Source organism: Notamacropus eugenii, chromosome 1 (assembly GCF_028372415.1).
Source record: "Notamacropus eugenii isolate mMacEug1 chromosome 1, mMacEug1.pri_v2, whole genome shotgun sequence".
Lineage (NCBI taxonomy): Eukaryota > Metazoa > Chordata > Mammalia > Diprotodontia > Macropodidae > Notamacropus > Notamacropus eugenii.
Genome location: NC_092872.1, coordinates 480,340,166 through 480,351,183, shown reverse-complemented (window position 1 = coordinate 480,351,183; position 11,018 = coordinate 480,340,166). Strand labels below are relative to the sequence as shown.

At 40.4% G+C, this 11,018-nt stretch overlaps 1 long non-coding RNA gene across 1 annotated transcript; it reads left to right on the top strand.

The window, feature by feature from the left end:
* The first annotated feature begins 1,089 nt into the window (after positions 1 to 1,089).
* LOC140519538 (uncharacterized) lies at positions 1,090 to 2,797 on the top strand. The gene is made up of 2 exons (XR_011972223.1): positions 1,090 to 1,726; positions 2,399 to 2,797. It is a non-coding gene; the product is annotated as an uncharacterized lncRNA (long non-coding RNA).
* Positions 2,798 to 11,018: the final 8,221 nt, after the last annotated feature.

Genomic DNA, 11,018 nt, shown 5'->3' with positions numbered 1-11,018 from the left:
ACCTTGGGCACTCCGGGCCTCAGTTTACTTGTCTGTTAAATGGGGATAATCCCTCTCCTGTAACTCCCCCCAAGGGCTGCTGAGAGGATCAGATAAGACAACTGCGTGAAAGGATTTTGGAACGTATAAAGCCATGTCAAAAGTGACAATAACAGGCCTGCCACTCCGGTGTCCAAGCCCATGAGGGTGCCAGACCCAGTTTGATGCCAACTTTCCAGTGAGAAAGGACAGAAGCATTGTCCTGATTTCAAAGATGGAGAAACGGAGCCCAGGAGGTTGAGTGTTTTAACATAGCTGGCTAGAGGCTTATCTGGAAATGAAACCAAGGTCCCCCTGACTCCAAGTCTGGGGTCCTGCCCACTACCCCAATGAGGGGTTGTTATGGAAGCTCAGCTCCCCTAGCCCAGGCAAGGCCGGTCATAATAGTAAAAGCTGATATTCATATAGCCACACTTCCTCTGAATAACCCTCCTTTGTAGGCAGTGCAAGATTTATTAAACCCTTCACCAAGGGAAGTCAGGGGAAAATGAATGGATTTATAAAATAGACTTGATTGGCATTGGGATCTGGATCCCTAAAGAGAAAAGATGGTGTCTTTGAAGCAAACCAGTCCCTGAATTTTCCCATAGTTTCAGCAATCCAGATCACTGGCACCTCCACCAGAGGCAACTGGCCCCACTCCAGTCCACCTAGATCACTTAATAAATTTACTGGATGTCCTTTCACAGTTGCACCAAGCCCTCCCAGATCACTCCTTAATCCCACCCAGATCCTTTCACTGTCCTTTTTGTATGGAAGTATCCTGCTCACTCCCATTAAATTGCAGGTTCATTTAGGAACCCTACATGCACATTTCTATTGGCAATAGGAATAAATAAAATTTGCCATTGACTGGAAGATGGTTTGAGTGTGTGAATTTATTCCAGGAGGACATCCCACCCTGTCATTTCAGGGTTCCCAGAAACCTCAAACTGCATCAGACTCAAATAATGACTCTCATCTCACCTTACCCTTATCACCTATCCTTCCCAGAGTCCCCGGTGCAGCCAGTTGTAGAGAAAAAAAGAAGCAGGAAAGCTAGGGAAGAGCAGTGCAATCTCATTCTCCAAAGATATATATCAGTAAATTCATACTCATGGTGATAGAGAAGGTAAGGAACAAAGAGTTAGTAACTTGGAGAACTTCTGTGGCTCTGACCTGCAGACCCATCATCAAATAACAACCCCAAAGGGAAACTCCACAAAAATGGCCAATTGTTCTTCCAGAATGAGGCTGAAAAGTCTGGTTTATCCCAAATTCTTATAGTAGTTATTTTCATATTGAGTCAGAATTGTAAAGGGCTTTTGAAATTATCTAATCCATTTTTGCTAAAGTGGGCAGTTGAGTTGATCAGGAAGCTTGATGAATGATTCTTCCCACCCCAAGCCCCACACCTCCTGCTGTAGAATCACAGAGGCAGTGGGTAGCTGACACAATAAGGTGTGTTCCTACATTAAAGGAACTGCAGGGCTTGGGCTTCATTGCTTCCCCTCAATGAACTGTTTAGAAGTTTTCTCCACTGTAACTGGAGAGCAGCTTACTAGCCAAACATCAGATATTCTCTGGGAATCTTTTTGAAAACTAACTTGCCAAGTTGGAGACACCTGAAGCAGGAAGCAATTTCAAGAAGTGACCTCAGGCAGTCTAAGAACAGCACTGGAGAAAGAACCCAGCTCTTCCAGGCAAGGTGGGATGTCTCCATCTCTCCCATTGCATTTTGTATCAGAATTGTATGGGATAAAAAGACCCTTACTCAAAGTTTTAAATAAATGAAGAGGCTTCTCAATAAGAACAGAAAGAAAAAGATTTATTACCATTCTCGAAAAAGGGATGTTCTTCCATCAGGTAGGGGAATCTGATGGAAGGAGGCAACTTACAGAAAATGAAGCACAATTTTTATACCCTAACGCAGAGAATTCCACCTCCCCACTATCCCACCTCTCCATTGACTGGGAGACGGGCTCACAATCTAAGCTCAAAAAACTAGACAAACCCCGGGAAATCTTCACCTATCCCAACACAATTACTTCATCTTATATCTAACTTAACTGCTGATATGGCTTTAGAAAGGAGGGGAGGGAGAGAAGAGGGAGCTGGTAGTGTTGATGTGGCAACAGTACAACAAACAAAGGGGAAATTTGCCAAGTTTCGGCTATAGCCCACAGCACTTTCACAAAGAAAGCTGGTAGCTGGAGTGGGGGGGGTGGGGGGAACCAACTGGCCATCCACAAGTCCTGGATACCTGAAACTCAGGTATCCAAGGAGAGAGGCCTTATGGAAGAGAAATTTTATTTAGAAAATCCAATATTCTCCATATTTTTGTTATGAAAAGTCTTCACAATCTCCTCATCTCACTCAGAATGATCGTCCAAAGGAGAGACAGCACACCCAGTCGGGAGAGCCGATCACTGGAAGCAGATCTGAGGAGAGTAACCCCTGGCAACAGAAGAGACCCAGCTATGGATTGAATTGGCCCTGGCGTTTGGGAGTTATCCTTCAGAGAGCAGACTCAGGAGGTCCAGATGTACAATGCACCCAACAGATACTGCAGCTGGGAGGGAAGCATGACAGTATCATGGGAAGAGAAGGGATATCGGGGCCATGTATGCACTCTCTTCTTATATTTGCAAGAGATCACAGTCAAAGTATATGCAGATGTTTTATAGTTATTGTCTTCAAGTGTACCATTTTTTCTTTGAGCTAATTGTGTCTACTGGATAACTACAAAAGGTAAATACATGTGTAGAGGAGACTGTAAGCTATAGTTTTAATAGTACAGTACCACAGAATACCTTTGAACTTGAAAGAAGGAGCCAGCCACCTGGTAAGGGATCCAATCTCCAACCCAAGAGTTCTCTGACTTTTACTGTCACTGTTGTAGGTCTTGGAGGGATGTTGTGTTACAGCTGAGAACACTGAGGTACTTGCCCAAAGTTACTTATTCTATGACAGAGCCTGCATTTGAACCCAAGTATTATGATTCTGTGTTCAAGGATCCTAATTCCTGAGGTTCTATTTTTTCCATTATACCATATTCATGTCTCTGTCCTTCAGAAATGTGTCTAAATCTTTTCATGACCCATATTTATTTTTTGCTTCTGTCACATTTTTATGTCTATGAGTTGTAGTGGAGAGAACCAGCCCCAGCGTCAGGACGACCTGAGTTCAATTACCACCTATCATACGTACTGATTGTGTGACCCTGGGCATATCATTTAACGTCTGAGTTCCACAGGCAACTAACCCTCTAGGAGAGGGGTTCTTAACTTGGGGGTCTGTGGATAGACTTCAGGGGGTCCGTAAACTTGGATGGAGAAATGCGTGTGTGTATGTGTATATGTATTGTATGTACCTGTGATGTGGTTTGGGGTTGTAGGGAACACCAAAATGTCAGGATAGAGAATGGCACCCACCTGGAATGAATTCACCCACTCAAAAGCTTCCAGTCAAGGGGCGGTTTGCTGCAATGCCAGCAGAAGTGGGCAGGGTTCCTAGTGAACCCACAACCTAATGGGGGTGAGACTGATGCTTCTATACAAAGAGGAGGGTGAAAGGACCTGGGTGGGATTAAGGGATTAATTCTGGGGTGGGCCAGGTGCAATAACAAAAGGAATATTAAGGAGTCTGGGGTGGGCCATGAGAGACAATGAAAGGACTGCCAAATAAGCTAATTAGGTGATCTAGGTGGGCTGGTGTGAACCAAAAGCCGAGGCTAGTGATCTGGGCTACTGAAATGTATGAGAAAATTCAGGGACTGGGTTGCTTTCAAAGACATGGTCTTTTTCTTTCAGGGATCCAGGTGCTATCACCCTATTGTATGTATGCATACATACTTACAATTGTGTCCAACTCTTTGTAACCCCATTTAGGTTTTCTTGGCAAAGACACTGCAGTGCTTTTTCCTTTCCTTCTCCAGCTCGTTTTACAAATAAAGAAACTGAAGCCAACAGGGTGAAGTGCCTTGCCCAAGGTCACACAGCTAATAAGTGTCTGAGGCCAGATTTGAGCTCAGGAAGATGAGTCTTCTTGACTCCAGGCCCAGCACTCTATCCACCATGCCACCTAGCTGCCCCAGTCTCACACACACACACACACACACACACACACACACACACACACACACACACACACACACACACACACACACAACATATACATGTGTGTATCTTTATTTTCACTAACCTCTAACTGAAATTTATTATTTCCTTCAATTATTTAAGAACATAATTCTGACAGGGGGTCTATAGGCTTTTTCAGACTACCAGAGAGGTCCATGATGCAAAAAGGGCTAAAGACCCCTACTGGAAGCCTTCAAGTTACAGGGCACGTGGAGATCTCCATTAGGAGAATTTCTCCCACAGAGAGTTCCCTAGGTTAATGGTGTCAAACTCAAATAGAAGTGGACGCCACTAATCCACATATAAGGAATTCCTATGGTTCACATATTGATAGTTTTAAAATATAATATTATCTGTTTTGTCATATTTTTACTTATTTTGTTAAATATTTCCATTTCTATTTTAATCTGGTTTAGGTTACACTCAGAAATGCTGCAGCCAAAGGCTCACATTTGACATCTCTGAAATCAGTCTGATTAGAAAAAAAAAAGTTCCCTAATTCACTGTTCATTGTGAGGACTTCCCTTTATCTGTTCCTAGTTTCCGCTTTTTCTCCAGCTTCACACAGGATGGGGTCAGAATCAGAGAATCCTTTTTTGTCCTAGTATTTCCAGGTTTGACAAAATTCACTCACTAATCACCACTAAATTGCATCCACTCTTTGCTTTTCCAGGTTGAAAAATCTTTTTGTTTATCCTTATAAGGCCATTCCTTTTGTGCCCATTCTTATGTCTGCATTCCTCCTTACTTTCTTTTGTGTGTATGTTTTTTGGAGGGGGAAGGCAAGGCAGTTGGGGTTAGGTGACTTGCCCAAGGTCACACAGCTAGCAAGTGTCAAGTATCTAAGGTCAGATCCTCCCATCTCCAGGGCCCTTGCTCTATTCATTGTGCCACCTAACTGCCCCATTCCTCCTTACTTTCACTGGGAGCTCCTCCATCATATCCTTCTCAAGGGACAGTAGCCTTGCCTTATCCATAAGTCTACAGGTGCAGGCATACTATCATTTTACACAAGAGGAGAAGCATTTCTGTTGTGTTTCCTGGTGGTACCCAAAATTATGTTGGCCCTTTCATCGGCAGCTTCAGCTTTACCTGCATCCTTTACCAGGTTCTCCATGATCACTCTGAACCCTATATTAAAAGGTCTACAAAATATATCCATTAAACAACGGGTTACTAAATTGATCATAAGCTCTGATCCAAAACTCCCTGTGCTACCACAATCTCCTAACGGTGTTATTAAACAAAAAAACAAAAACAAAAACAAAAAAAAAGGAGAGGCCTACCTGTATTTATGAGCTATATATTCATGTCTGCAAAATTCATAGAATTAAATGATTTAAAGCTGGAAGAGACTTTAAAAGTTATCTAGTCCAACTGACTTGTTTTATAAATGAAGAAACAAGACTAGAGATAGTAAGTGACTGCCCCAAAAACACAGGTCCTCCGGTAGCAAATCTTATGGTCTTTCCGTGAAGCCACATTGTCTCCTTTTACCACATATTTTGATTATTAAAATTATCAGCGAAAAATTTTATGGAATAATTTGTTTATGTCAATAGGTGGAGGAAAAGTGTTATATCAACCCATAATTTAATTAGTATACAGAACTTGAAGTGTGAAAACTCCCAAGGCCAGGTGTGGGGAACCTGAGGTCCCAAGGCCTCTGGGTCCTCAAGTTTGGGCCTTCCACCGAATCCAAACTTCACAAAACAAAGGATTCAGTCAAAGGACCACACCTGAGGAACTAGAAGGCCACTTGTGGCTTTGAGGCCTAAGGCTCCCAAATCCTGCCCAACTAGTATCCTTGAGGACTTCTAATTTTAGAGTTTCCTGAAATACTGAGAGGTTGCGACCTGTTTATGGTCAGGTCATTGGTAGAACTTCGACCTGGGTCTTTTTGGTTAAAAAGACTAGCCCTCTATTCACTACATTATATTGCTTCTCTTTTATTATTAGAATCTGTGAAAGTATAAGCCATTAAATCTTAATGATTCAAAAAAATACCCGTATCACTGAGAAACCAGGCAAATTTACCAGGGAAACAACATATGATATGGAAGGTATTGAAAATATGGTTTAATGACTAATATATTTTGCATGATTTCACATGTATAATTGATATATTTCTCAATGGGTGGGGGAAAGGGCTGGAGGAAGGGAGAGAATTTGGAATTCAAAATTTTTTAAAAAGGAATTGTTAAAAATAAATAAATAATATTTTTTAAAAAACGTAGTTTTAAAATCATCATTTAAATTTCAATTGATTATATGTACATTTATTTAAAAGATTGGTTTTATGTTAGAAATAGTAAAAGGAAATAGGAGAAGTTAAGCAGAACTACATTTGCTTTATAAGAGAATTCAATAGGCATGTATAAAGCATTTGGGGAGGTTCCTGATCACTTGAATGAATCCCCTAATTAACCTGATGTAAGTATAGGTCCTTGACCTTTATCTGGAGGTATCTGGAAGTCTCTTCATAGAGGTATTATTCTATGTTGTACTAGGCTTCTTGCACAAATGGACCATAGAACAGGGTATGACTGACATAGAAAGTGTGGCTAATGCTGGCACAGTGGATAGATTGCCGGGCCTGGAGTCAGGAAGACTCAACTTTCTGAGTGAAAATCTGGCGTCAGAGGCTCACTAGTTGTATGGCCCTGGGCAAGTCACTTAACCCTGTTTGCCTCAGTGCCTCATCTATAAAATGAGCTGGAGAAGAAATGACAAACCACTCCAGTGTCTTTGCCAAGACAACTTCAAAAGGGATCACAAAGGGTTGGACCTGACAGAACAACAAATGTGAAATTACTTGGTAAGCACATGTACTTAACCTGCCTTTGAAAGTCTCTCCCTATGAATGTTCTGAAATACCCGATGACACAATTAACTTACTGAATGGTATTCAGGACTAAGTCAAAAAATAGAGTGCTAAGTTTTATAAGAAATTGACACAAATACATAAAACTAAAAGCCAATTCTGAACAGATAAGTGGTCGAAGAATACAAAGTATCTAGATAAAGAAATGCATCAGCAACTATATAAAGAACTCTTCCAAAGATGATGTAATAAGAGAGATGAAATTTTTAAAACTCTGAAGTTTTACATCATACCACCAAGTTTTTAATGACAGAAACAGAAACAATGATGGAGGGATTGTGGAAAGTTAGGCACCTTAGTAGACAATTGGAGCTGTGAAATGGTTCAACTATTCTATAAAACAACTTGGAATTATGCAAGAACGTCAATAAACTATTCATATACATCCATTGACCCAGTAATCTCACTGCTAGGAGATCAATGTCAAGAAATAAAGATTCTATATGTAACAAATATTCATCGCAATACTCCCTATGCTAGCATAAACATCCTGACTGGAGAACTGCCTAACAAACTGTGGAGTAAGAATATGTGACAGTGGCATGGCTAGGCATACACACTTAGTGTAGCAATAGCTACACATACCTGACTGTCTGCTTTCTGAAATCTAGGAAAAAGCAGGCAACACATAATGAAATGGCTGTCATTGTTTGTTCTTGGTTCTGGACGAAGACCATGACATTAGGGAGGTGATGCCCTGATATACAAGCAAATTATATTTAAATAAGGGAGGGCTATGCAAAGCCACCAGCCTCACTTTCTCTTCTGGGTGCAGTGGCAAGACATAAGTCAGGATGATTGGAGATGGCACTTTACATAGTGCCTGGCACATAGTAGGCACTTAAATGCTTCTTCCATTCTACTACTTACCTTGTATTTATTAGGTAGGTGTGTATAGAATGTTAAGTTCCTTAAGGGCAGGGATTGTCCTTTTTATATATATGTTTGTGTCTTCAATGCCTAGCACTTAGTAGGCACTTAAATGTTTATTGATCGATTAACTGACTCCAAAATTGCTTGTTGATTATTTGATCTAATAGCTTATGTGGAGGAGGTACTTTTGGCCTTCGTGTTGGCCTAATGAGCACTACCTCGAACCTGAGGAATTTCATCGTGTAGTAATCTCTTCCTTTCTTGCCTAGTAAGATGAAAAGAATAAATATTGTTTGAACTGCATTGGAATGAATGACATGAAGCAGCAGTTGAGTTAGCATTGGAATTAAATTGAAATGAGGGGGTGGAGTGGGAAGGTGGCATAGTGGATGGAGCGCCAGTCCAGGAATCAGGAGGAGCTAAGTTACATAATTACATATATTAAGCAGCAAGGAAACGTAGTATATAATTTGGCCACTAGATGGTGGAACCCTCAAGCTACCAGCCAATGGCTCCTTCAGAGGTTACTCAGTAGACACAGGTTGTTTGTGTTTTTGCTTTTTTTTTTTTTCAACTATTTGGCATCCCCATAGTTCATTAGAGAGCCCTCAGTCTACTTAGGCTCCTACCCTTCCTACTGCCTGAGTTCCCAGGGCTTAGTGCATGAATTAAAAATTTAGCTTAGAGGAAAATAAATGGAACATCTGCCTCTCCTTAGTTGCTGTCTCTGGGTGCCAAGAAGCTCTGCCATTGCTTCTCCATGCTTGCGGTATCTGGAGATAAAATTTTCCCTGGGGTGTTATGTGGATACACAGGTTTCACTCACTCCTCAGGGAACCAGGGTCACCTTTTAAGTAAATGTGTGCTCAGCTCAATGCTCTTCTGTTTCTCTCCTCTCCTTTATGATTTCTTTCAGTTTTATTGTTATTTTTTAAGTATAGCATATATTAAGGAACTAAGAGGGAAAAGGGAGCAGGGAACTTAAATCACATAATCTGATGGTAGTAATAGAAGACATATAAACAAATGAGAAGGGAGGGGTATGGGAAGCTAGAAACACTTCAACATCACATCTGAAGTCAAAGGACAGAAAAATACACACACTGAGAGAAAGCTGGTTGAAGAATTTTTTAACAAAGAAAGAGGAGGGAATAAGGAAAGAGCAGACCAAATAAAACGGAGGAGAGATTTTGGAAGAGATTAGTCATAAGCAAAACAAATTCTGAGAAAGACAGGGCAAGAACATGTGATTGGGGTCTGGATGAGGAAAAAAGACTAGGTAAGGGCAGTGAGATGATACAGTGGGTAGAGAGCACTGAACCTGGAGTCAAGAACTTCTGAGTTAAAATCTGGCCTCAGACACTTTACTAACTGTGTGACCCTGGGTACTGCTCTGCTAATTGGCAACACTTATACTCTATCATCTGCATCCTGAACCATTGGACTTCAATGACAGGAGGAGAGAGTAAGGCTAATGACTTTGCACAGCTGTCTCCCTTAAATCCAATTCACTCACAAGTCAATCCACATCACCCTTGTGATGTCATTGGTCCTCCTTGAGAACAAAGGATGAAAAACAATGAAAAATAATGGCATATCTTTTAACCCTGTTTTCTTCAGTTTCTTCCTCTGTAACATAAACTGGAGAAGGAAATGGCAAATCACTCCAGTATCTCTGTCAAGAAAACCCCAAATAGGGTCAGGAAGAGTCAGACGTGACTGAAATGACTGAACAGCCACAGGGGAGCAAAATCACATTGCTTCAGGAATAGTGTTGGTGCTAAGTACAGTCCTCTTTCCCTGCTCTATGCTTCTTTGAAAAAGAGGAAGTGAGGCGTAAAGAAAGGAAAAAGTAGAGCTAGATTCAAATTAATAAGAATAATGAATCCCCTGAAGTGATTGCATTATTTGAATTCACATTGCATATTCTCATTGGGCTGAGACCAATTACCAATATTTTATATAATTATAATTTCAAATAGTATAGATTTGAATACATGTGATCACTGTAGGGGATTCATTATTCTCACTAATCAGGACCTAGCTGTATAATAGAATAGGATGGAGGGAAATAAATAATTATTGATCATAACTATGAAAGTAACTAGGATTAACTCATTCCTCTTCCATAAAATGGGAGAGAAATAAAAGAATGGATTAAAAAGAAGAATCCACCAATATGTGATTGATAAGACACACACTTGAAACATAAAGATTCATACGCTAAGCGGCTGAAGCAAAATCTATTATGCTTTAGCTGAAATACAAAACGCTGGGACAGCAACCATAATATCAGACAAGGTAAGATTTGATTAAAAGAGATAAACAAGGGAGTTTTGCTATGCTGAAAGCTACCAAAGGCAATGAATTAATATCAATGCTTAGTTTATATTCATAAAATGGTACAACATCTAACTACTTAAAGGAAAAACTAATGAAGTTATAGGGATAAATAGATAATAAATCATAATAAAGAGAAACCCTCAATGGCCTTTGTTAAAGCCTAAACACATCTAACCAAAAAGTAAATTAGAAATTAAGAACCTGAATAAAATTTTTAAATACGTTATTTTTTAAATTTAGCATTTTATATTTCCCCAGTTACATGTAAAAACAATTTTAACATTCATTTTTAAAACATCAAGTTCCAAATTCTCTCCCTTCCTCCCTCCTCACCCCCCTCATTGAGAAGGCAAGCAATTTGATATAGGTTATACATGTGGAGTCATGCAAAACACTTCCTTAAGTCGTGTTGTGAAAGACTAGCTGTATTTCTCTCTTTTCTGTTCCCCCACCATCATTTATTCTATTCCCGCTCTCCTTTCACCCTGTCCCTCCTCAAAAGTGTTTTGCTTCTGACTACCCCTTCCCCAATCTGCTCTCCTTTCTCTTACCCCTCTCTTCTCTTACCCCCTTTCCCTCTACTTTCCTGTAGAGTAAGATAGATTTCTATACCTAAATGAGTGTATGTTATTCCCTCTCTGAGCCAATTCTTCTGAGAGAAAGGTTCACTCACTACCCTTCACCTCCCTTCTCTTCCCCTCCACTGTAAAAGCCTTTTATGGCCTCTTTGATGTGAGATAATTTACCCCATTCTACCTCTC